At 41.2% G+C, this 27,505-nt stretch overlaps 1 pseudogene; it reads right to left on the bottom strand.

The window, feature by feature from the left end:
* On the bottom strand, positions 1–27,505 carry LOC112397769 (nuclear receptor subfamily 2 group C member 2-like; annotated as a pseudogene).

Genomic DNA, 27,505 nt, shown 5'->3' on the forward strand with positions numbered 1-27,505 from the left:
TCAGCAGGTGTGTGGTGTGCTCCATAGATTGGCATCAGTGATCTGGCCATTATACTCTGCCATCTTCTTCTTGAGGATGTAGGGGATTATGCTGTCTATGGAAACACTGCCAATGAGATCAGTAAAAAAAGTTCTTCGGTTATGTTAGAGCTCATCAGCCTGAGGGCCAGCAGGCGATTGAGAATCTGGACCAATCAGTAGGTGTCTTCTGAGTAGGCTTTCTGAAAATAATCCTGCAACTCCATCTGTGCCTTTCTTGGAATTTTAAAATCTGACTTGTGCTGGCCAAACCTGGATGATGGGGGTTAAAGAAAACTACAGCTTTAAGGTATGCAGACTCATAGACGTCTTCTATACCCAGCTTTGCCATACTTTTACACAACTCCTGAAGCTTCCAGATGTGCTCCACGACTTGCTTTATCTGTTTGCCAGAAAGTTTATCTTCCTGGATATCTTCTGCAGCTGATTGACTATGGCCACAAGGTAATGGAAAAACTCATGATCTGGGCCAGTCCAGGGGTGAAGAGCTCATTTCAGCAGGCTTGCAACAGGCTGGTTTTGCAGTCCTTCCCAAGTGCCTGAAGGGCTGGGGTTGACCTGGCCCAGTGCATGGAGAGGAAAAGCAGGCAGAACGTAGACTTGCAGAGGTAGTACACGTTGAGATACTCTAGAATTGGGCTTGTCATGTGATGTGAGTGTTTAAAAGGAGGAGGGCTTGGACCTGAATGATGAGTGTGGACTGGTCTCTACTGATGACATAGACGTTCCCTCCTCCACTGGTGTCTATCCCACCTGCCAGGCTTGGAGGCAAGGAGCTGTGTCGTATTAAGTGCTTTAGCGAAGGTATTACATGCCCGAGTAATCTCACTTGCAGATTGGTCCTCCTACTGTATTTCTGAAGCATCACCACTGTTAAGGGATTCACTTAGGTTGACAAAGGAGGTTACTCCATTTGCCAGTGTGCCCAGAGCTGCTTGTTTCAGCCTCGGAATCCGTGGTCAGGAGAAGTGTACCATCCCAGGAAAGGCTGCATCCAGTTCACAAGCATCCCGGATCAAGACCTATTTGTCTTGATCTACTTTGTCTGCCACAAATGTGGGACTGGCTATCAGAGGATTTCTGGATCCTTCTGGATAAAGATTTTTCTCAGTTGAAGCAGCACAATTGCTTGGTTTTTCCCTTTGCACATCAAAGGGCTTCTGTTCACTAATCCCAAACTCCTAATTTATCCCTCCCCCCATCCTTCCCCTTTTGGCAAGTTTGTTTTCTATGTCTGTGAGTCTGGGAACTTTGATCTTGTACATCTGTGGAGGAGTGTTCACGGAGGATGCTTGTGGTTCATTACCTGTACGTGGGCAGACTGCTGAAGTGTGATTTCTTGCACATGGCTTTCTTCTTCGTCAAATTCCACGTGTAGAACAGAGTACTCAGTAATGTTGTCTACACAGTAGATTTGTGACAGAGTTTTTGGGGCACTTGGGCTGTTGATAGGTACCTTCATTAAATGGCTCTTAGTGTTTGAGGGCCGTTGCTCTGGGGAGACATGCCACAGTGTTATTCAAGAACCTTATTTCAGGGGCTTCCCTGGTGGCGCAGTGGTTGAGAGTCCGCCTGCCGATGCAGGGGATGAGGGTTCGTGCCCTGGTCTGGGAGGATCCCACATGCCGCGGAACGGCTGGACCCGTGAGCCATGGCTGCTGAGCCTGCGCATCCGGAGCCTGTGCTCCGCAACGGGAGAGTCCCGCATATGGCAAAAAAAAAAAAAAAAGGACCTTATTTCAGAATTATATAAACCCTCATTATAACTTGTATTACACGCTAATGAAATACAAATACTCAAATAAAACATAATCTATGTTGATATGCATTTTGTGGTCTGTTTGTGTAATTAAAGTGATTGTGTATTAATCCTTCACATGCTATTCTGAAGTCAGTGCCCAGTCCCCATCCCTCTGAATTTTGGGACAGCAGGCTTTCCTTTTCATGAGTCAGCTGGTCAAGAAAGGTCAGAAGAGCTGACGTAAGGAGACAGCGAGGGATTATTCTATGACACTAATGACTCGACTGTATCATTTTTTTAAAATTTATTTTTTAGTTATTAATTTTTGGCTGCATTGGGTCTTTGTTGCTGTGCGTGGGCTTTCTCTAGTTGTGGCAAGCAGGGGCTACTCTTCGTTGCGGTGCACGGGCTTCTCATTGCGGTGGCTTCTCTTGTTGCGGAGCACGAGCTCTAGGTGAGCAGGCTTCAGTAGTTGTGGCTTGCGGGCTCAGTAGTTGTGGCGCACGGGCTTAGCTGCTCCGCGGCATGTGGGATCTTCCCGGACCAGGGCTTGAACCAGTGTCCCCTGCATTAGCAGGCAGATTCTTAACCACTGCGCCACCAGGGAAGCCCTCGAATGTATCAGTTTACCATTCTTTGGGGATCCGAAAGAGGAGGGGGTAGAGGGGAAGGTCTCAGGAAGAACAACTTTTTGCAATTAAAACTATTACCACTTCCTCCTACATGATATTCCAAATCCTGACTACTCTGAGGATGTCAGCCTATTTTGAAACTAACAGGGAAGGGAGAACCAGAAATGTGGAAAAGGATTAGAACATGACTTTAAGTGTCTTATAGGAAAGCATTTCTATTTTATTTCTTGAGAAAATGTAAACATTATCTTAAATAAAATAATTTAAACCTTTCGAACAGTTGGAAATAGATGTTAAATGTATTTGTTAAATTGTTTATGATTCATTAATTCTCAAATATTAAATGTTAACCCATAAAATGTTTTAAGTTTTAAAACTTTTAAAAGTTTTAAAAGTTTTAAATCTAATGTTTTAAGAGAGGGGTTGGTTTTATGATCTGGAAACTTAATTTAATTTTTTATGAATGAAAAGTTCACTGAAGGTTTTCCTCTGGAACAGTTTCATAAAGAAGAGGACAGGACAAATATCTACAACTATTAATAGTCTAAGAGCGCAGGCTCAGTAGTTGTGGCGCACGGGCTTAGCTGCTCCGCGGCATGTGGGATCTTCCCGGACCAGGGCTTGAACCAGTGTCCCCTGCATTAGCAGGCAGATTCTTAACCACTGCGCCACCAGGGAAGCCCTCGAATGTATCAGTTTACCATTCTTTGGGGATCCGAAAGAGGAGGGGGTAGAGGGGAAGGTCTCAGGAAGAACAACTTTTTGCAATTAAAACTATTACCACTTCCTCCTACATGATATTCCAAATCCTGACTACTCTGAGGATGTCAGCCTATTTTGAAACTAACAGGGAAGGGAGAACCAGAAATGTGGAAAAGGATTAGAACATGACTTTAAGTGTCTTATAGGAAAGCATTTCTATTTTATTTCTTGAGAAAATGTAAACATTATCTTAAATAAAATAATTTAAACCTTTCGAACAGTTGGAAATAGATGTTAAATGTATTTGTTAAATTGTTTATGATTCATTAATTCTCAAATATTAAATGTTAACCCATAAAATGTTTTAAGTTTTAAAACTTTTAAAAGTTTTAAAAGTTTTAAATCTAATGTTTTAAGAGAGGGGTTGGTTTTATGATCTGGAAACTTAATTTAATTTTTTATGAATGAAAAGTTCACTGAAGGTTTTCCTCTGGAACAGTTTCATAAAGAAGAGGACAGGACAAATATCTACAACTATTAATAGTCTCATATTGAAAAAGTTATTAGTATTTTAATAAAATCGATACATTGTTTTGTGCTAATAATAACTAGAATACTTTAAAACTAGTTAAAGTTATTAGTAATTTAATAAAATCAATACATTGTATTGTACTAATAATAACTGGAAACTTTAAAACTAGTTTCTATTTTTTGTGTCATCTTTTCAAAGGATTTTTTGTTCTGTTTGTATTAAATTTTTAACCTTTCTTGCTTTGAAACAATTTCAGATTTACAGAAAATTCGCGAAAGTAGTGCAAAGATCTATAGAGCTCTGTATATCCTTCAGCCAGATTTTCAAAATGTTGATATTGTTCATATTTGCATTCTTTTACTCTCTGTCTCTCTACATGCACACAAACACACACACACATATACACACACATAAATTGACTGTGGGTTTTAGTTTTTCCTGAACTACTTGAAAATAAGTTGCATACATGATGCCCTGTAACCCTTAATATTTAGAGTGTATTTACAATGCAAAAATCAAAATTATGAAATTGACATTCATCTAACATGACCATGTAATCCACACATCCCACTCAAAGTTTGCCTATTTTCTCCAAAATTTCCTTTATGAGCTCAAGATCCAACCCTGGATCATGCATTGCATTTAGTTGTCACTCCAACTTGGAAGAGTTTCTAAATCTTTGTCTTTCATGACTATAACATTTAAAAAAATTTTAAAATTTTCTATTTTGTTATTGTAAAAAATACTTTTCAGGCTTCTCTGGTGGCACAGCGGTTAAGAATCTGCCTGCCAATGCAGGGGACACGGGTTCCAGCCCTGGTCTGGGAAGATCCCACATGCCACGGAGCAGCTAAGCCTGTGCACCACAACTACTGAACCTGTGCTCTAGAGCCAGTGAGCCACAACTACTGAGCCTGCATGCTGCAACTAATGAAGTCCACACGTCTAGAGCCCGTGCTCCACAACAAGAGAAGCCACCACAATGAGAAGCCTGAGCACCGCAACAAAGAGTAGTCCCTGCTTGCTGCAACTAGAGAAAGCCCGTGTTCAGCAACAAAGACCCAATGGCAGCCAAAATAATAATAATAAATTAATTAATTAATTAAATAAAAAATTTAAAAAGTACTTTTCCCCATATTGTTTGTCCAAAATATATATTTTTTCACATCTTTATTGGAGTATAAATGCCTTACAATGTTGTGTTAGTTTCTGCTGTACAACAAAGTGAATCAGCTATACGTATACATATATCGCCTCCTTTTTGGATTTCCTTCCCATTTAGGTCACCACAGAGCATTGAGTAGAGTTTCCTGAGCTACACAGTAGGTTATCACTATTTATCTATTTTATACATAGTATCAATAGTGTATTTATGTCAATCCCAATCTCACAATTCATCCCACCCCACCTATCCCCCTTGGTATCCATTTGTTCACTATAAAACTTTGCCTAGAACTAACAAACATATAAATTTCAGCTAAACAAGGAAAAGACAGAAAGAAAGAAAGAGAGGGAGACTATTTTGAGTTTATTTTTGTGTATGGTGTTAGGAAGTGTTCTAATTTCATTCTTTTACATGTAGCTGGACCATAACATTTTTGAAGAGTAAATACCAGTTACATTAGAGACTCTTTCTTCATCTGGAGTTGCCTGATGTTTCTTCATAATTTATGCATTTTGGGCAAGGATTGTCTTATCTGTTTAAATTTGTATTTTTGTATATGTTACATAAGATAGATAATTTGTCAGTAGTGTAGAACATGTGTATAATTTATAAACAAATAAAAGGAGCTACATGCTTAAACATTTTTTTACTGATGGTGATACATGGAGATAAAGGCTTGGAGGCTGCTATACTAAGTGTTAAGGAGGATAACCAGACACAGTCTAGGAGCTGGAGCCTAGAAAGAAGAGAATGGGCATTTCAACTGGGGAACTGTGGGAACCCAGGAGCTTTGAGCTGCTGAATTATCCTGGTTCTGAATATGTATGCAATTTAAGCCTTGCATCATTGCGTGATCAGATACTTTAATTAAAAAACCTGGTTTAACATTTTGCGATGTAGAAATTCAAAAGCCTGTGTTTTCAATTTATTTAGATACTTGATTTTATTGGCTGTCATGGTTGAAAAAATTCTTCCAACAATATGTTAATCCAAATGGAAAAAGCGTATCTTTGACTATGCTTTCCAAATTGTAATTTTCATTGTTTAAAGTTAATTCAAAATTACTTAAATATTATTGTTAAAAAATAACTAGGAAATTTTTATCTACTGGAGGTTTATAATTTTAAAAGTTTTAACATCTAGGTCTTTTTTTCTTTTTTTAAAAAAATTGAAATGTAGTTGCTTACAATATTATATGTTATAAGTATACAATATAGTGATTCACAATTTTTAAAGGTTATACTCTATTTACAGTTATTATAAAATATTGGCTGTATTCTTTGTGTTTTACAATATGTCCTTGTAGCTTATTTTATACCTAATAGTTTGCACCTATTAATCTCCTACCCTTATATTTTCCCTCCCCCTTCCCTCTCCCCACTGATAACCACTGGTTTGGTCTCTATATCTGTGAGTCTGCTTCTTTTCTGTTATATTTACTAGTTTGTTGTATTTTTTAGATTCCACATATGTGTGATATCATACAGTATTTGTCTTTCTCTGTGTGACTTATTTCACTTAGCATAATGCCCTCCAAGTCCATCCATGTTGCTCCAAATGGCAAAAATTCATTCTTTTTTTATGGCTGAGTAGTATTCCACTATATATATATCACATTATCTTTATCCATTCATCTGTTGATGGACATTTAGGTTGCTTCCATACCTTGTCAACTGTAAATAATGCTGCTCTGAACACTGAGGTGCATGTATCTTTTTGAAAAAGTTTAACATCTAGGTTTAACATGCACTGAAACTATTGAAGCTTTTTCACAAGTTGAAACAATTTTCCAGGTTTCTTAAGTGTGCATGCATTAGAGATTTTTAGGCTACATAAGTTTTGGAAACAACATGTAAAAAAAAAATGGTTCAGATGAACCTAGCGTAGGACAGGAATAAAGACACAGACGTAGAGAATGGACTTGAGGACATGGGGAGGGGAAAGGGTAAGCTGGGACGAAGTGAGAGAGTAGCATTGATATATATACACTACCAAATGTAAAATAGATAACTAGTGGGAAGCAGCTGCATAGCACAGGGAGATCAGCTCGGTGCTTTGTGACCACCTGGAGGGGTGGGATAGGGAGGGTGGGAGGGAGACACAAGAGGGAGGGGATATGGGGACATATGTATACGAATAGCTGATTCACTTTGTTATACAGCAGAAACTAACACACCATTGTAAAGCAATTATACTCCAATAAAGATGTTAAAAAAAAAGTAGTTATGTTTTCGTCTATTGTTAGACTGAATTTTTTGTGGTGTGTCACATCCTTGTGTCTTCTAGTTGTCACTATAGCCAAGGTCAGCACATTTGGATCTCTTGATTTCTTTGTAAGAGGCAAATGAAGAACTCATCTTTCAGTTGGCCAGTTCTTTCAGGCATTTTGCCACAGTCTCTCCTTCAATCCTCTGCATGGTGGCTTTGGTGGACGCCGTGGGGCACTTCCCCCAGCCCTTCATGTCATGTTGGTGGCTGGCAGGTCATCCTCTAGGTACAGCTCTCAGTGGAAGAAAGATGCCTCACCCAAGGTCACGTCCCCTCCCAGGGGCAGCTCTCATTCAATAACTGGTCGGGTCTGGATTAAGGGCTGGGCCAGCTTGTGGCAAGATGGGACCACATTGAGGGGCCATTCCAGCTCCAGAGCTATGCAGGGGATTGGTTGAGGACCTTGTGGGAACTGCATCTCAGTTCAATTTCTCCTTCTGCCTAATCATGCCTCCTTCACTTCCCCACAGTTGGTCCTAAGGGCATTCTCCAATAAAATTTCTATGTGATATTCTTTCTCAGAATCTGCTTCCCGGGGAACCTGATCTAAGAAAGTTACCCTCTCTACAAGAATGCAAATAGTCCCCTACATTTTAAAATGTCTTGTTTTTATAAGTCTAACCTCACCACGACATCCTGTAGCACTTTGCTGTCTTATGGCTTCACCATCTTTGCTGCCAATAGCTTTCCTGTGAATGATAGATGGAATGCATTTCATGTGGGGTACTTTATCTGTACCTTTGCTTGGGAATTTCTAAAATTCCAATTCAAGTAGTTTCCTGCTCTTTTCCATGTATTGTAATCTTTCTAAAAGAAGTTATTTATAACTGAGGGAAAATATTATTTCGTCCTCTATTGTCATGTCCCACAAAAAACAGTTCTTCATGTATTTTGTTATTGGAAACAGAATCCAGAAAATACCATAAGCTGAAATGTGTTAGAAACATGAGTGCTTCATCCAAATATATAGCAAACCTTCAACACTATGTAATTTGTTCCAACATTTGTTTCTTTACTCTTCTGTAATGCTTTCCATGTATCATCCAACAATATTTGGCTGACAAAGATATACATTTTGGGTTTCACCATATGCTTTTTTTGGTATTATTTCAGTCTTTAACTGTGACAGAACAAGTGTTTCCCCAATGAATGTGGCTCTGATTTGTAAAATACCTTTGCTTTAAAATGAGAAACCTCAAAAGAAACTTCTAAATATTTATTACCACATTTCATGACACTTTGTAAAATTCCATATGTAGTGTTGCATGATTTTATAAATCCCTGCAAAATCGTAATGGTTTTTCTTCAGGTTTGAGGTGCATCATTTTAACACAGCCTATTAATGTTTACGGCATCATGCTACCACTTGCTATGTCTATTTCTGGCAACATGGCAAACCAGATTACCCAGAAAGCTTCCTGCTAGAAAACACTTGCACATGTTAGAGGAAATATAAAAAGATATCATTTTAAAATGTGTAACTGAGCCAGAAAACATGTAAGGACATTTCCAATGGGCTAAAAATGAAGTATAAACTGAACTCCAGAGCCAAACCACACTGTAAGCCTGGGAATGGGATCAGGAGAGGGTAACGTGGAATCCTTGTCTCAGTCACATAGAGGTTCATCTGAGGACCTACACAAGCATAGGTGATAATGACTTGGGAATTCTATGAGTTTAAAGGCTGCATTTGAGACCCCCATAGAAAGCTGGGGCCTTTTTTTTTTAAAAATAAATTTATTTATTTTTTGGCTGTGTTGGGTCTTCTTTTCTGTGTGAGGGCTTTCTCTAGTTGCGGCAAGCGGGGGCCACTCTTCATCGCGGTGTGCGGGCCTCTCACTATCGCAGCCTCTCTTGTTGCGGAGCACAGGCTCCAGACGCGCAGGCTCAGTAGTTGTGGCTCACGGGCCTAGTTGCTCCACGGCATGTGGGATCTTCCCAGACCAGGGCTCGAACCCGTGTCCCCTGTATTGGCAGGCAGATTCTCAACCACTGTGCTACCAGGGAAGCCCAGAAAGCTGGGGCCTTTGAAGATGCACACTAGAAAACTTATCCAGTGGTGCAGAATGGTGTCTGAAGGACATTTGTATGTCTTCATTTAGATTTTAGATAGAAAAAGTCTTTCCTGAAAATTCACAACTATATCCCTATCCTCACCCAGAGTTGGGATTGAAATCTTTCTAGCTGTATGGTTCTGGAAACTTCAAGTCAATAAATTAACGTTAAAGAGCTCCGAGCCTGTGAAAGAGGTAGGCTTTTGGCAAAGTAAATGTAAAACCTCTCAGGAGGAGTACCCTCCATCCAGATAGCATGAGATACCCACCAAGAGAGTCCCAAAGAGTCCTGAAGAGCTCACAATACAAAATTACAAAGCACGTAAGGAAACCCGGTACCACCATTGTGAGTCAGCATGGTCAATGAGCAGCAGTAATGTACTCTCAAGAGCTTCAGGTAAGAGAACTACTGAAGAGTAAGGATTAAATAAGGATGCCTAAAATAGTGAGCTTCGAGGACGGCTCCTAGAGCTTTAGGAAGGATGGAGCTGAGACTTACTGAGATGGGAAAGACTTAAGGAGGAAAGGAGATTTTTTTTGGTAGGGGTGGGGGTAGGAATCAGGAGTTTGGATTTTTACATCATAGTTTTGAGATATCTATTAGCTATTCAAGAAATGTGACTTTTACAGGCAGCTAGATCGATCTATCTATCTATCTATCTATCTATCTATCTATCTATCTATCTATCACTTTACCTATCTATCCATCCATCCATTTACCTATCAGCTATCTCTAACTCTTTCTCTATATATATATCCAGACTTCTTAGTATGGAAATTTGGCATATAACTGGCATCTGTTGACTCCTCCCATTACATTTTCTTCCAGTTCCCCACAGGTATCGGGCCCGCTTTTGGCCCTTCGAATGCCAGGGACTCTCAATTGTTGTTGCATATAAAACTACCTGGGGGAGATTTAAAAAATCCTGATGCCTGGGTTGCATCCTATTATATTTATCAGCATGTCTGGGGGGTGGAGCCAGGCATCAGTACTTTAAAAAAACTTGTTTTTTCTCCAGTTTTATTGAGAAATAATTGACACACATCACTGCATAAGTTTAAGGTGTACAGCATGATGGCTTGATTTACATATGCTGTAAAATGATTATTGCAATATGTTCATCTAACATCCATCATCTCATATAGATACACTATAAAGAAAAGAAAGAAGAAGAGAAAAAGGGAAAAAAATTCTTGTGGTGAGAATTCCTAGGATTTACTCTCAACAAATATCATGTATATTATACAGCAGTGTTAACCAGAGTCTTCATGTGGTACATTGCATCCTAGTACTTATTTATCTTATAACTGGAAATTTGTACATTTTGACCACCTTCCTCCAATCCTTCCCCCTCTTCCCTCTGCCTCAGGTAACCATATGTCTGATTTTTTTCTATGAGTTTTTTTGTTGTTGTTGTTTGTTTTGTTCTGTTTTTCTTTCTTTCATTTTTAGATTCCACATATAAATGAGATCATACAGTATTTGTCTTTCTCTGACTTATTTCACCTACCATAACAACTTCAAGTTTCATACATGTTGTTACAAATGATAGGATTTCCTCATTTTTTTATGGCTGAATAACATTCCATTACCTATATACCACAACTTTTTTATCCATTCATCCATTGATGGACATCCATTGATGCCCATCCATTGATGGACACTTAGGTTGCTTCCTAAGTATTTTAGCTATTGTAAATAACGCTGCTGTGAATACGGGGGTGCGTATATCTTTTTGATTTAGTGGTTTCATTTCCTTTGGATATAGTCCCAGAAGTGAAACTGCCAGATCATATGGTTGTCCAATTTCTAATTTTTTGAGGAAACTCCATACTGTTTTCCACAGTGGCTGCACCAATTTACATTCCTACCAACAGTGTACAAGGGTTCCCTTTTCTCCACATCCACACCAGCATTTGTTATTTCTTGTCTTTTTGATGATATCTCATTGTGGTTTTAATTTGCATTTCCCAAATGACTAGTGATGTTAAGCGTCTTTTTATGTACCTGTTGGCCTTTTATATACCTTTGGAAAAATGTCTGTTTAGGTTCTTTGCCCATTTTTAATTGTTTTTTTTAAACTATTGAGTTGTATGAGTTCCTTATATATTTTGGATATTAACCCCTTATCAGATATATATCTTTTCCTTCTTTTTCTAATTGTGAAACCAGTACACAAAGAAACATAATTGGAGGAAGGTGGTCAAAAGGTACAGACTTCCAGTTACAAGATAAATAAGCACTAGGATGTCATGTACAGCATGGTGACTATGGTTAACACTGCTGTATAATATACAGTTAACCCTTGAACAATGCAGGGGTTAGGGGTGCCTACCCCCCACACACAGTGGAAAATCTAAATGTAACTTTTGACTCCTTAAAAACTTAATTACAGGACTTCCCTGGTGGTGCAGTGGTTAAGAATCCTCCTGCCAATGCAGCGGACACGGGTTCGATCCCTGGTCTGGGAAGATCCCACATGCTGCGGAGCAACTAAGCTCGTGCACCACAGCTGCAGAGCCTGTGCTCTAGAGCCTGCACACCACAACTACTGAGGCTGCATGCCACAACTACTGAAGCCCGCACACTTAGAGCCTGTGTTTCGCAACAAGAGAAGCCACCACAATGAGAAGCCTGCGCACCACAACGAAGAGTAGCCCCCTCTCTCCACAGCTAGAGAGAGCCCATGAGCAGCAACGAAGACCCAACACAGCCCAAAATAAATAAATAAATAAATTAAAAAATTAACTACTAATAGACTACTATTCACCTGAAGCTTAACCGGTCCCATAAGCAGTTGATTAACACATATTCTGTCTTTTATATGTATTATATCCTGTATTCTTATAACAAGGTAAGCTAGAGAAAAGAAAATGTTATTAAGAAAATCATAAGGTAGAGAAAATACCTTTATAGTACTGCACAGTATTTATCGATACTGTTAGGTTTGTGTCTGTCTACAAGATAGATCATCTGTCTGTCAGTACCTACAGCAATATTGTCTTATGTGATGCAATACACTGTAGACTTTATGCTTATGACTAACACTAAACTTCAAAGTGAAAAGGTAATGTGAAAAATAAATTTATGTTTATTTAGAGGTATATCAATTCATGCATTGATATTGAAGCAGTAGCAGCATGACTGCCTTATGGTAGCCTAGTGTAATCAGTTGTTTCACAGTAGCCTCGCCTGTACACTAATGAATGAATCACTGCAAAATTTTTATGGCATACAGTATTATAGTCATATTCATAATATAGCAATGGAAACATTGTTACATTTAAAAAAACCACTTACCTGTGATGATAGGCGGATAATGCAATTTCTCCAATTACAAGAGAGAGACATACTGTATGGTAATGTAATTCTTTTTTTTTTTTTGTGGTACGCGGGCCTCTCACTGTTGTGGCCTCTCCCGTTGCAGAGCACAGGCTCCAGACGCGCAGGCTCAGCGGCCATGGCTCACGGGCCCAGCTGCTCCGCGGCATGTGGGATCTTCCCGGACCGGGGCACGAACCCGTGTCCCCTGCATCGGCAGGCGGACTCTCAACCACTGCACCACCAGGGAAGCCCCCTAATTCTTTGAAAGCAAAGTTATAAAACAGTAAGAAAACTAACACATTGTTCATTTTATATTAAATATCACTCACCTTATGCCTATGTAAAGCAGGTTATTCACTTCAAGTCTTGCACATGATGTTCTACATGTTTATTTTTGTATATTTATTGAAAAATATCTGCTTGTAAGTGGATCATACAGTTCAAACCCATGTCGGTCACAGGTCAACTGTCCAGGGAAGTTAAATGAGTAGATCCTAAGAGTTCTCATCACAAGGAAAAAATCTTTCTTGTCTTCTTTTGCTTTCCCTTAAAATAATTTGTTTTTTATTGGAGTATAGCTTGTTTACAATGTTCTGTTAGTTTCTGCTGTACAGCAAAGTGAATCAGTTATACAGGTAGATGTATCCACTCTTATTTAGATTCTTTTCCCATATAGGTCATTACAGAGTATTGAGTAGAGTGCTCTGTGCTATACAGTAGGTATCTATTAGTTATCTGTCTTATATACAGTAGCATGTATATGTCAATACCACTGGGCATATTCTGGAGAAAACCATAATTCAAAAAGATACATGCACCCCAATGGTCATAGCAGCATTATTTACAATAGCCAGGACATGGAAGCAACCTAAATGTCTGTTGACAGAGGAATGGATAAAGAAGATGTGGTACATATATACTGTGGAATACTACTCAGCCATAAAAAAGAATGAAATAATGCCATTTGCAGCAACATGGATGAACCTAGAGATTATCACACTAAGTGAAGTAAGTCAGACAGAGAAAGACAAATATCATATTATATTGCTTATTTGTGGAATCTAAAAAAAATAGTACAAATGAATTTATTTGCTTTCCCTTTTTATTGTATCAGTATGAGATGATGGATGCTAACTAAACTTGTTGTGGTGACTATTTTACAATATGTGTAAGTCAAACCATTATGCTGTACACCTTAAACTTATACAGTGATGTATATCAATAATATTTCGATATAGCTGGAAAGCAAAGTACATAGAAAGCATGAAGTATTTGTCATCCTGTCACTCAGAAAAAAAATCAACTTTTTTGGCTTACACTTTTCTAGTGTTTATACGGAAATAATACGACTACACAGTGTCTTATAAAACTCCCAGGATCTGCCCTCCTCATCCATTTCTGACATGTTTTCTGCTCTTTGTTCTTCCAGCATGAGCGCCCCCTGGCCCCATTGCTGTCACTTACGCGCTCCAGGCACACTGTATCTTCAGGCCCTTGTCCTGGCTCTTTCCCAAGTGCGACTGATTTCCGAGAGACACCAGTGAGCAGCAGCTGGAAGCGAGACCTTAGTTCCCTGACCCGGGATTGAACCCTGGTCGTGGCAGCGACGGTGCCCAATCCTAACCGCGGGACAACGAGGGCCAGTGGCTAGTCTGAGCTCCTGTCCTTGTCTGCCTTGAAAAAAAGAATTCTGACAAGGAGACGGAAGGTAGAGAGGAACAAAAGGTATTTATTACAAAAGCAGAGTACCTGCCGACAGATGCACAGGTGAGCTCGGAGAAAAGTCGCGCCTTTGGGAAGTTTAAATCATTTATAGAGGGGTAGTCTTCCCGGTCTTTGTTTCCATCTGGCTAATCGTCTTGCTTTGTTCTTTGACTCAGCCCCCTCCCCCATTGGACCCCCGAGGAGCCTTTCTGTGCATGTGCAGTCAAGGCCTTCCTGGCCCCAAGGATGAGAAATACGTGATGTCTTGATCTTTTACCCAAGCAGGGTTTAGCTCCTCTCTGCCCCTGCCATGATTGTTATTTTAAAGTGTTCACTGGAGACAAAGTCCAGCTATTTACCTTGTTCCTGTTGTTATTTCTATCTCGAAGTGTAAACAGGGGGCTGGTTGTAAACGTCTAGCCTGGAGCCCATCTATCTCCTGCCTTAGGACCATCTCCCTAAATACCCCTCACCTTCTAGTCTTTGCTCAGATCTCACATTCTCAAAATAGCCCAGCCTGACAGCCTTATTTAGATCCAAAACCCACTCCACATTTCCTTAAACCCACCACTTCTGGGCCTCCTTAGTCTGCCCCACTCTGCTTTCCTTCACAGAATTCAGGATTTTCTAACATACTGGAGAACATACTTATTTAATTCCATCTATTGTTTATTGCCAGGTTGCTTCCCCCAGACCCCCTTCTAGAATGTAACTCTTTAAGGCCAAAGGATCTTTGTGAGTATAACAGTGATTGGCAGCTGGTAGATGGGCAATACACATTTGTTGAAGGGATGAATGAATAGATAACTGTAACTAAAAGTCACACACTGTGACATGCTGTTTTGTAGCCTTAGTGATAGACTTAGTTTTAAACTTAGCCATATATTGCATCCATCTCGTCCCATAAATCAGTATTCTTTGACATGGCTATATCCCTGAAAGGTCTCATGATTTATTTCAAACTGTTTCTGTTTGCTTTGTTAAGTACACACATCAGTAAAGATTTGAAGCAAGGCTAGGGAAGAGCTGACCACACTCCATTCATTACATGTATTCATATTTATTTGTTGAATAAATGAATATATATTTTATTGTATAAATATGAAATATTTTAATAAATATTATACTTTATATGCTTCAAATCATAGGCCATACCTATTCATTATTATATATATTGGTATATATACATCTTATGAAAAACTGGTAGTGGAGAAGCTGAGGGAATAAAGAATTGAATTATATATTGAAATAATATTCTTGCAGGTAGGAGATATATGGGACTTAACTTTTTTCTCAACAGTCATTGGCTATAGCAGAAGCTCTCTCCAGCTCTGATTGGGGTTATCCCTTTCTCACTGAAGTGGAGGTGTCTGTGACAGCAGCTGCCCCTCTCCCGTAGGAGAGCAAAGCCAGCAGCTTCCCTTCCCCCTGCCTCTGCCCCCGTTTCCATGGGTGGCCGGTCCTCTGGTGGAAGACAAAATGACTCCAGACTAAAATGCACATTTTATTCTTAGATATCATTTTCAGATTTGGGGGGAAATGGTGTGTCACGGGGAAGAAAGAAGCAAAGACTCTTGTGATTAATGGAGGGAATTCCATTTTGCCTCTGGTCTCTTCCTTTGTTCCTGGGTTAGGCTTATTCTCCCCTCTCCATTGTTCTGCTGCGGACTGTTGCGATTGTGTGACCTCCTATGGCTTTTTCATCTATTTGCCAGTGTGGTTCACTCATTCCAAACAACAGCAGAGACATAAGGAACTGTAACTCAGACTGGAAAAATGGCCAGCCTTTCTTATTGTTCTTCTTTGGCATTTGTGTTGTTTTTAATAACTCTTTCTTGCTAATTATCCTGGTGACATTCCTCTGAAGCTACAAAAACTTGCCATGGGGCCCCAAACCCCTCTCAACCTTCTGCTGCTTCTTTTTTTTTGGCCACACCGTGTGGTTTGTGGGATCTTAGTTTCCTGACCAGGGATCAAACCCGTGCCTCCTGCAGTGGAAGCGTAGAGTCCTAACCACTGGACTATCAGGGAAGTCCCTCAACCTTCTTATTGACGGTGATAGTATGCTCTCAAAGGGAGAGCAGGCAGGCTCAAGTGAGTAGCTGCTCTGAGTTTCTTTGTCAAGCTGGTTATGTGGGGGGCAGAAATGAAGGGACAGAACATTCATTGGGGAGGGAGGAGTTTGGGGGTCGTATTCCCTGATTTTCATGCCAGTTCCACCTTCCCGAGGGGAGGAGGGATTTGTGTCCTCATTTAGCCTTGATGGGAAGTTTCACAGCAGTGGTGCATGATGGGAACTTCTTATCTGCAAGGCTAATTTTATTGTAATGAGGGCATAGTGAGCAAAAGGTTACATTCAGATGCTGGAGATTCCTGCCTTTTCCCACCTTCCTTTGCCTCCAGGACACTTATCACCCCCAAATGTGTGGTTTCCTGTCAGTCTGGAGGTTCCTGCTTTCCTCTGTCTGCCCAAGGACCCCTGTTGTTGACGAGATATGTGGTTTCCTGACACCTGGCCCATTCCCCCCTTTCTCTACTTGTATCTAGCTAAAAGACGGGAATAAAGACACAAACCTACTAGAGAATGGACTTGAGGATATGGGGAGGGGGAAGGGTAAGCTGTGACAAAGTGAGAGAGTGGCATGGACATATATACACTACCAAACGTAAAATAGGTAGCAAGTGGGAAGCAGCCGCATAGCACAGGGAGATCAGCTAGGTGGTTTGTGACCACCTAGAGGGGTGGGATATGGAGGGTGGGAGGGAGACGTAAGAGGGAGGGGACATGGGGATATATGTATACATAGAGCTGATTCACTTAGTTATACAGCAGAAACTAACACACTGTTGTAAAGCAATTATACTCCAATAAAGATGTTAAAAAAATATATTTTAAGGGTCAAGGGTCAATAGTCCCTCTTCTGTAAGTGCTTCCAGCTGAGCATGGGCATTGTCCTTACCTGAGGGTCCAGATCTCTTTGCTTTTCTGTCAGAGAGAGGGTTCTCGGGATTGTTTATAGTGGCGGAGGTGGTTAGTGGGGAGTAGAAGGAAGCAGCAACCTTGTCCAGTGGGTGTTGATGGTCCCCATCCTCAGGTGGGATGTGTTGAAATCCTGATGCATCATCATCTAAAGATGGAGATTTTTGAAGCCATGGTGTTTTTTTTTCTCCTTTGACACCTCAAGTTTTGATACAGCAGCTGTAACAGGGAGGAACTGGAGTACATCTGAATATAGTTATTAGTTATATTAAACATTAGTTTGGAATATTGTCTACTCCCTGCGTTGGCTTTCTCTTGGTATTGTTAACCATTATCATGTTTTTATTGTGAGTTTTAGTTTTGTTTATTCCAGTCACTAGATTCTTCCACCAGATAGTGACATTCCCTGCTGTTGGATATTGGAAGTCTGGTTGGTGTCTGTCACCCACCTGTGATTACTAAAAATTAGACTGTGATTGTAGTATGTTTCATTAAGCCATCTTAATTTTTGTCCCTGGATGTTAATACCAGAAAAACAGAGGCTAGCTTTGCCTAAAAGCTGAAATACTCTTTCCTCTGATTTGGAGGCGGGTGTCTGTTCCAGAGAATTTGGCCCCCAGTTGGTTCCTGCCCCAGTCCTTCCTTCCTTACTGGGTGGTAAATGAGAACCCAGCATATTTTGCTGTTACCCCATCAGGTCGCCCAAGGAAGCGGGGAGTCCTAAAAGATGTAGGTCCTCCGGGGAGGTGCGGTTGCCAGGGCAGATCCAACAGTCAGATGAGTTAGTCACTTTAGCAATGGCATTCATGGAGTTGGACAGAGCAGCGGTCCCCAACCCTTTTGACACCCGGGACCGGCTTCGTGGAAGACAGTTTTTTCACGGACTGGGAGGTGGGGGGATGGTTTCGGGATGATTCAAGTGCATTACATTTATTGTGCAGTTTATTTCTATTATTATTACATTGTAAAATATAATGAAATAATTACACAACTCACCATAATGCTGACAGGAGGCGGAGCTCAGGCGGTGCTGCGAGCGATGGGGAGCGGCTGTAAATACAGATGAAGTTTCACTCGCTCACCCGCCGCTCACCTCCTGCTGTTGGGGACCCCTGGCGTAGCGGATGTTTGTCGACTGGAGCTGTGCTGATGTGAACAACAAGAAGGACCCTTAGTATGGGTGTGGTTAAAGGAGACGTGACTTCCTGAGAAGCAGAAGAGCAGAGAAATGGAGAGTTTACTGGAAATAGAGGGTATTGATGCCTGGAAGGGAGATTATTAGCCTCCTTTAAGTGATTTTTATAGGGGTGACAAATTTTGTTTTCCTGGGATTCCCTGACCCCAGACCTGTGGATCTATAAGTTTTTTAATTTCTGGGGGAATATTTTGTGTCCTGTATAATACATAGAGCAGACAAAAATATTCCCTGGTTTTGGTTTTCAGGGAGAGTAAGAGTTGCCCCCCAAGGCTGGGAGAAAATCTCTTTCCAATAATGGGCTGGGGCATTAGGCATGACAAGAAACTCGTGAGTTATAAGTGTATTTCCCCAGGTGCAGGTTAGAGGGGTGGTGAAATGTTTTACCTTTGGTTTTCCTTCTACCCCAACAATAGAGCAGATTTCAGGGGCCCAGCATGAGAAGGCAGGACAGAGTAAATGGTTCCCATGTCCACTAGAAACTGGACAAGTTTACCTGCCACGTCAATGGTCACCCGTGGTTCCTCCTGTGTGATGATGACTGTCTTCTCGGGAGCCTTGGGAGGTCTCAGGTCCCCCAGTCAACCATTGCCATGACTGGCGTCGGGGACCTTCCTCACTCCCTTCGGAGCTGGGGGCATTCCCTCCTTCAGTGGCCCATCTTCTTGCAGAGTGGGCATGGCTTCTTGGGTGTAGGCTTGTTGCAGGAAGGGGGACCCTTCCAGGGCCCGAGAGCGGGCTCTTCTCTAACACTTGGAAATGAATTGTCTGAGGAGACACATGTGCTGACAAAGCAGGAGATGTTATTGGGAAGGGGGACCCAAGCAGAGAGCAGTAGGGTAAGGGAACGCAGGAGAACTACTCTGCCACGTGGCTCACAGTCTCGGGTTTTATGGTGATGGGGTTAGTTTCTGGGTTGTCTCTGGCCAATCATTCAGACTCAGGGTCCTTCCTGGTGATGTGCGCATTGCTCAGCCAAGATGGATTCCAGCAAGGAGGATTCTGGGAGGTTGGTAGGACATACGGACTTATGGACTGGTGTCTCCTCTCTCCTTTTGACCTTTGCCAAATTCTTCCGGTTGGTGGTGGCTTGTTAGTTCCGTGTTCCTTACCAGGATTTCCTGTCGTAAAATAACATGCAGATGATTACTGTGGTGCCTGGCCAGGGTGGACGGTTTCAGTCAGTGGTTTCCCTAACAGGCTGGGACCTGCGTCCTGAGCATTCCTTGCTCCAGTATTTGGGGCTCCCACAGCTAAAACAGGCTCCCTTTCCTGGCGGGGGTCTTCAGAGAGTACTTTTGCGGTGACCGGGAGGTGAATTTTTTTTTTTTAAAAACATCTTTATTGGAGTATAATTACTTTACAATGGTGTGTTAGTTTCTGCTTTATAACAAAGTGAATCAGTTATACATATACATATATCCGTATATCTCTTCCCTCTTGTGTCTCCCTCCCTATACCACCCCTCTAGGTGGTCACAAAGCATCAAGCTGATCTCCCTGTGCTATGCGGCTGCTTCCCATTAGCTATCTATTTTACATATGGAAGTGTATATATGTCCGTGCCACTCTCTCACTTTGTCCCAGCTTACCCTTACCCCTCTTCTTATCCTCAAGTCCATTCTCTAGTAGGTCTGCATCTTTATTCCCGTCTTGCCCAGGTTCTTCATGACAATTTTTTTCTTTCTTTTAGATTCCATATATAAGTATTAGCATACAATATTTGTTTTTCTCTTTCTGACTTACTTCACTCTGTATGACAGACTCTAGGCCCATCCACCTCACTACAAATAACTCAATTTTGTTTCCTTTTATGGCTGAATAATATTCCATTGTATATATGTGCCACATCTTCTTTATCCATTCATCTGTTGATGGACACTTAGGTTGCTTCCATGTCCTGGCTATTGTAAATAGTACTGCAATGAACATTGTGTTAGATGACTTTTTTTTCTTTTTTTTGTGGAATGCGGGCCTCTCACTGTTGTGGCCTCTCCCATTGCGGAGCACAGGCTCCAGACGCACAGGCTCAGCGGCCATGGCTCACAGGCCCAGCCGCTCCGTGGTGGGATCTTCCCGGACCAGGGCATGAACCCGTGTCCCCTGCATCGGCAGGTGGACTCTCAACCACTGCACCACCAGGGAAGCCCATGACTGTTTTTGAATTATGGTTTTCTCAGGGTATATGCCCAGTAGTGGGATTGCTGGGTCATATGGTAGTTTTATTTTTAGTTTTTTAAGGCACCTTCATACTGTTCTCCATAGTGTCTGTATCAATTTACATTCCCACCAACAGTGTAAGAGGGTTCCCTTTTCTCCACACCCTCTCCAACATTTACTGTTTGTAGATATTTTGATGATGGCCATTCTGAGCGGTGTGAGATGCTATCTCATGGTAGTTTTGCTTTGCATTTCTCTAATGATTAATGATGTTGAGCATTCTTTCATGTGTTTGTTGGCAAGCTGTATATCTTCTTTGGGGAAATGTCTGTTTAGGTCTTCTGCCCATTTTTGGATTGGGTTGTTTGTTTTCTTGATATTGAGCTGCATGAGCTGCTTGTAAATTTTGGAGATTAATCCTTTGTCAGTTGCTTCATTTGCAAATATTTTCTCCCATTCTGAGCGTTGTCTTTTTGTCTTATTTATGGTTTCCTTTGCTGTACAAAAGCTTTTAAGTTTCATTAGGTGCCATGTGTTTAATTTTTTAATTTCCCTTCCTCTAGGAGGTGGGTCAAAAAGGATCTTGCTGTGATTTAAGTCATAGAGTGCCCTGTCTATGTTTTCCTCTAAGATTTTGAGAGTGTCTGGCCTTAAATTTAGGTCTTTAATCCATATCGAGTTTATTTTTGTATATGGTGTTAGGAAGTGTTCTAATTTCACTCTTTACATGTAGCTGTTCAGTTTTCCCAGCATCACTTATTGAAGAGGCTGTCTTTTCTCCACTGTATATTTTTGCCTCCTTTATCAAAGATAAGGAGACCATATGTGTGTGGATTTATCTCTGGGCTTTCTATCCTGTTCCGTTGATCTATATTTCTGTTTTTCTGCAAGTACCATACTGTCTTGATTACTGTTGCTTTGTAGTATAGTCTGAAGTCTGGGAGCCTGATTCCTCCAGCTCCGTTTTTCTCTCTCGATTGCTCTGGCTCTTCGGGGTCTTTTGTGTTTCCATACAAATTGGGAAATTTTTTGTTCTAGTTCTGTGAAAAATGCCAGTGGTAGTTTGATAGGGATTTCATTGAATCTGTAGATTGCTTTGGGTACTATAGCCTTTTTCACAATGTTAATTCTTCCAATCCAAGAACACAGTGTATCTCTCCATCTATTTGTATCATCTTTAATTTCTTTCATCAGTGGCTTATAATTTTCTGCATACAGGTCTTTTGTCGCCTTAGGTAGTTTTATTCCTAGATATTTTATTCTTTTTGTTGCAATGATAAATGGGAGTGTTTTCTTAATTTCACTTTCAGATTTTTCATCATTAGTGTATAGGAATGCCAGAGATTTCTGTGCATTAATTTTGTATCCTGCTACTTTACCAAATTCATTGATTTGCTCTAGTAGTTTTCTGGTAGCATCTTTAGGATTCTCTGTGTACAGTATCATGTCATTTGCAGACAGTGAAAGCTTTCCTCCTTCTTTTCCAATTTGGATTCCTTTTAATTCTTTTTCTTCTCTGATTACTGTGGCTAAAATTTCCAATACTATGGTGAATAATGGTGGTGAGAGTGGGCAACCTTGTCTTGTTCCTGAGCTTAGTGGAAATGGTTTCAGTTTTTCACCATTGAGGATGATGTTGGCTGTGGGTTTGTCATGTATGGCCTTTATTACGTCGAGGTAAGTTCCCTCTATGCCTGCTCTCTGGAGGGTTTTTATCATAAATGGGTGTTGAATTTTGTCAAAAGCTTTCTCTGCATCTATTGAGATGATCATATGGTTTTCCTTCTTCAATTTGTTAATATGGTCTATCACATTGATTGATATGCATATATTGAAGAATTCTTGCATTCCTGGGATGAACCCTACTTGATCATGGTGTATGATCCTTTTAATGTGCTGTTGTATTCTGTTTGCTAGTATTTTGTTGAAGATTTTTGCATCTATGTTCGTCAGTGATATTGGCCTGTAGTTTTCTTTCTTTGTGACATCCTTGTCTGGTTTTGGTATCAGGGTGATGGTGACCTCGTACAATGAGTTTGGGAGTGTTCCTTCCTCTGCTATATTTTGGAGGAGTGTGAGAAGGGTAGGTGCTAGCTCTTCTCTAAATGTCTGATAGAATTTGCCTGTGAAGCCATCTGGTCCTGGGCTTTTGTTTGTTGGAAGATTTTTAATCACTGTTTAAATTTCAGTGCTTGTGATTGGTCTGTTCATATTTTGTTTTTCTTCCCGGTTCAGTCTTGGAAGGTTGTGCATTTCTACGAATTTGTCCATTTCTTCCAGGTTGTCCATTTTACTCACATATAATTGCTTGTAGTAATCTCTCATGATCCTTTGTATTTCTGCAGTGTCAGTTGTTACTTCTCCTTTTTCGTTTCTAATTCTATTGATTTGAGTCTTCTCCCTTTTTTTCTTGATGAGTCTGGCTAATGGTTTATCAATTTTGTTTATATTCTCAAAGAACCAGCTTTTAGTTTTATTGATCTCTGCTATCATTTCCTTCATTTCTTTTTCATTTATTTCTGATCTGATCTTTATGATTTCTTTCCTTCTGCTAACTTTGTGGTTTTTTGTTCTTCATCCTCTAACTGCTTTAGGTATAAGTTTAGGTTGTTTATTTGAGATGTTTCTTGTTTCTTAAGGTAGGATTGTATTGCTGTAAACGTCCCTCTTAGGACTACTTTTGCTTCATCCCATAGATTGTGGGTCATTGTGTTTTCATTGTCATTTTTTTCTAGGTATTTTTTGATTTCCTCTTTGATTTATTCAGTGATCTCTTGCTTATTAAGTAGTGTATTGTTTAGCCTCCATGTGCTTGTACTTTTTCAGATTTTTTCCAGTAATTGATGTCTAGCCTCATAGTTTTGTGGTCGGAAAATATACTTGATACGATTTCAATTTTCTTAAATTTACCAAGGCTTGATTTGTGACCCATGAGATGATCTGTCCTGGAGAATGTTCCATGAGCACTTGAGAAGAAAGTGTATTGTGTTGTTTTTGGATGGAATGTCCTGTAAATATCAATTAAGTCCATCTTGTTTAATGTATCATTTAAAGCTTGTGTTTCCTTATTTATTTTCATTTTGGGTGATCTGTCCATTGGTGAAAGTGGGGTGTTAAAGTCCCCTACTATGATTGTGTTACTGTCGATTTCCCCTTTTATGGCTGTTAGTATTTGCCTTATGTATTGAGGTGCTCCTATTTTGGGTGCATAAATATTTACAATTATTATATCTTCTTCTTGGTTTGATCCCTTGATCATTATGTAGTGACCTTCTTTGTCTCTTGTTTTAAAGTCTATTTTGTCTGATATAAGAATTGCTACTCCAGCTTTCCTTTGATTTCCATTTGCATGGAATATCTTTTTCCATCCCCTCACTTTCAGTCTGTATGTTTCCCTAGGTCTGAGGTGGGTGTCTTGTAGACAGCATACATACAGGTCTTGTTTTTGTATCCATTCAGCCAGTCTATGTTTTTTGGTTGGAGCATTTAATCCATTTACATTTAAGGTAATTATCGATATGTATGTTCCTGTTCCCATTTTCTTAATTGCTTTGGGTTTGTTATTGTAGGTCTTTTCCTTCTCTTGTGTTTCCTGCCTAGAGAAGTTCCTGTGGCATTTGTTGTAAAGCTGGTTTGGTGGTGCTGAATTCTCTCAGCTTTTGCTTGTCTGTAAAGATTTTACTTTCTCCATCAAATCTGAATGAGATCTTCGCTGGGTAGAGTAACCTTGGTTATAAGTTTTCCCCCTTCATCATGTTAAATGTGTCCTGGCACTCCCTTCTGGCTTGCAGAGTTTCTCCTGAAAGATCAGCTGTCAACATTATGGGGATTCCCTTGTATATTATTTGTTGTTTTTCCCGTGCCGCTTTTAATATTTTTTCTATGTAATTATTATTTTTTAAATTAATTAATTAATTAATTAATTTTTCGCTATGTTCAGGCTGCGTTTCTGTGTGAGGGTTTTCTTCATCTGTGGCAAGCAGGAGCCACTATTCATTGTGGTGCATGTGCCTCTCACTGTTGTGGCCTCTCCCATTGTGGAGCACAGGCTCCAGATGTGCAGGCTCAGTAGTTGTGGCTCACGGGCTTAGCTGCTCCGCAGTATGTGGGATCTTCCCATACCATGGCTCAAACCTATGTCCCCTGCATTGGCAGGCAGATTCTTAACCATTGCACCACCAGGGAAGCTCTGTAATTAACTTTTGATAGTTTGATTAATATGTGTCTTGGCGTGTTTCTCCTTGGATTTATCCTGTATGGAACTCTCTGTGCTTCCTGGACTTAATTAATTATTTCCTTTCCCGTATTTGGGGAGTTTTCAACTATAATCTCTTCAAATATTTTCTCAGTCCCTTTCTTTTTCTCTTCTTCTTCTGGAATCCCTATAATTCGAATGTTGGTGTGTTTAATGTTGTCCCAGAGGTCTCTGAGCCTGTCCTCAATTCTTTCATTCTATTTTCTTTATTCTGCTCTGCAGTAGTCATTTCCACTATTTTATCTTCCAGGTCACTTATCCGTTCTTCTGCCTCAGTTATTCTGCTATTGATCCCTCCTAGAGAATTTTAAATTTCATTTATTGTGTGTTCATCACTGTTTGTTTGCTCTTTAGTTCTTCTAGGTCCTTGTTCAACATTTCTTGTGTTTTCTCCATTCTATTTCCAAGATTTTTGTTCATCTTTACTATAATTATTCTGAATTCTTTTTCAGGTAGACTGCCTATTTCCTCCTAATTTGTTAGGTCTGGTGGGTTTTTATCTTACTCCTTCATCTACTGTGTGTTTCTCTGTCTTCTCATTTTGCTTAACTTACTGTGTTTGGGTTCTCCTTTTCTCAGGCTGCAGGGTCGTAGGTCCTGTTGTTTTTGGTGTCTGCCCCCAGTGGTTAAGTTTGGTTCAGTGGGTTGTGTAGGCTGCCTAGTGGAGGGGACTAGTGTCTGTGTTCTGGTGAATGAGGCTGGATGTTGTCTTTGTGGTGGGCAGGTCCATGTCTGGTGGTGTGTTTTGGAGTGTCAGTTGCCTTATTATGATTTTAGGCAGGCTCTCTGCTAATGGGTGGGGTTGTGTTCCTGTCTTGCTAGTTGTTTGGCGTAGGGTATCCAGCACTGTAGCTTGCTGGTCGTTGAGTGGAGCTGGGTGTTGGTGTTGAGATGGAGGTCTCTGGGAGATTTTCGCCATTTGATATTATGTGGACCTGGGATTTCTCTTGTGGAATAATGTCCTTAACTTGTCTCTCCCACCTCAGAGGCACAGCCCTGACACCTGTCTGGAGCACCAAGAGCCTGTCCTCCACACAGCTCTGAATAAAAGGAATAAAAAAAAGGAAAGAAAGAAGATAAAATAAAGTAAAATTAAATTAAATAGTTATTAAAATAAAAGTAAAAAATCATTATTAAAAAAAGTTTTTTTAAAGTAATAAAAAAGAAAGAAAGAAAGAAGAGAGCAACCAAACCGAATAAGAAATCCACCAATGATAGGAAGCGCTATAAATCATACTAAACAAACAAACAACAAAACAAACGGACAGACAGAACCCTAGGACAAATGGTATCAGCAAAGCTATACAGACAAAATTAAACACAGAAGCATACACACACACATTCACAAAAAGAGAAAAAGGGAAAAATATATGTATATCGTTGTTCCCAAAGTCCGCCTCCTCAATTTGGGATGATTCGTTGTCTATTCATGTATTCCACAGATGCAGGGTACATCAAGTTGATTGTGGAGCTTTAATCCGCTGCTCCTGAGGCTGCTGGGAGAAATTTCCCTTTCTCTTCTTTTTTCGCACAGCTCCCGAGGCTCAGCTTTGGATTTGGCCCCGCCTCTGCGTGTAGATCGCCGAAGGGCGTCTGTTCTTCGCTCAGACAGGCAGGGGTTAAAGGAGCAGCTGATTCGGGGGCTCTGGCTCACTCAGGCTGGGGGGAGGGAGGGGCACAGAGTGCGGGGCGAGCCTGCGGCGGCAGAGGCCAGTGTGACGTTGCACCAGCCTGAGGCGCGCCGTGCATTCTCCCAGGGAAGTTGTCCCTGGATCACGGGGCCCTGGCAGTGACAGGCTGTACAGGCTCCCTGGAAGGGAGGTGTGGATAGTGACCTGTGCTCGCACACAGGCTACTTGGTGGCTGCAGCAGCGGCCTTAGTGTCTCATGCCCGTCTCCGGGGTGCGCGCTTTTAGCCGCGGCTCACGCCCGTCTCTGGAGCTCCTTTAAGCAGCGCTCTTAATCCCCTTTCCTCACGCACCCGGAAACAAAGAGGGAAGAAAAAGTCTCTTGCCTCCTCGGCAGCTCCAGACTTTTTCCCAGACTCCCTCCCGGCTAGCCGTGGTGCACTAGCCCCCTGCAGGCTGTGTTCACACCGCCAACCCCAGTCCTCTCCCTGCGCTCCAACCGAAGCCCGAGCCTCAGCTCCCAGCCCCGCCTGACCCGGCGGTGAGCAGACAAGCCTCTCGGGCTGGTGAGTGCCGGTCGGCCCTGAACCTCTGTGCGGGAATCTTCCCCCTTTGCCCACCGCACCCCTGTGGCTGCGCTCTCCTCCATGGCTCCAAAGCTTCCCCCCTCCGCCACCCGCAGTCTCTGCCCGCGAAGGGGCTTCTAGTGTGTGGCAACCTTTCCTCCTTCACAGCTCCCTCCCACTGGTGCAGGTCCGTCCCTATTCTTTTGTCTCTGTTTATTCTTTTTCCTTTTGCCGTACCCAGGTACGTGGGGAGTTTCTTGCCTTTTGGGAGGTCTGAGGTCTTCTGCCAGCGTTCAGTAGGTGTTCTGTAGGAGTTGTTCCACGTGTAGCTGTATTTCTGGTGTATCTGTGGGGAGGAAGGTGAGCTCAGCATCTTACTCTTCCGCCGTCTTAAAGCTCCTCCCAGGAGCTGTTTTAGGTCTTGTCATGATGGCTGCCAGAAGCCTGGCTTTCCGTCTTTGCTTTCTTAAGTCACGCTGTTCCTTCCTCTCCTCTTCAGCCTGGTCTCTATTGTTAAAGACTGTATCAGTAAGAAGGTTGAGGGGGTCTTGCAGCCCCAT

The sequence above is a fragment of the Neophocaena asiaeorientalis genome, unplaced genomic scaffold, assembly GCF_003031525.2.
Source record: "Neophocaena asiaeorientalis asiaeorientalis breed wild unplaced genomic scaffold, Neophocaena_asiaeorientalis_V1.1 scaffold154, whole genome shotgun sequence".
NCBI classification, from domain to species: domain Eukaryota; kingdom Metazoa; phylum Chordata; class Mammalia; order Artiodactyla; family Phocoenidae; genus Neophocaena; species Neophocaena asiaeorientalis.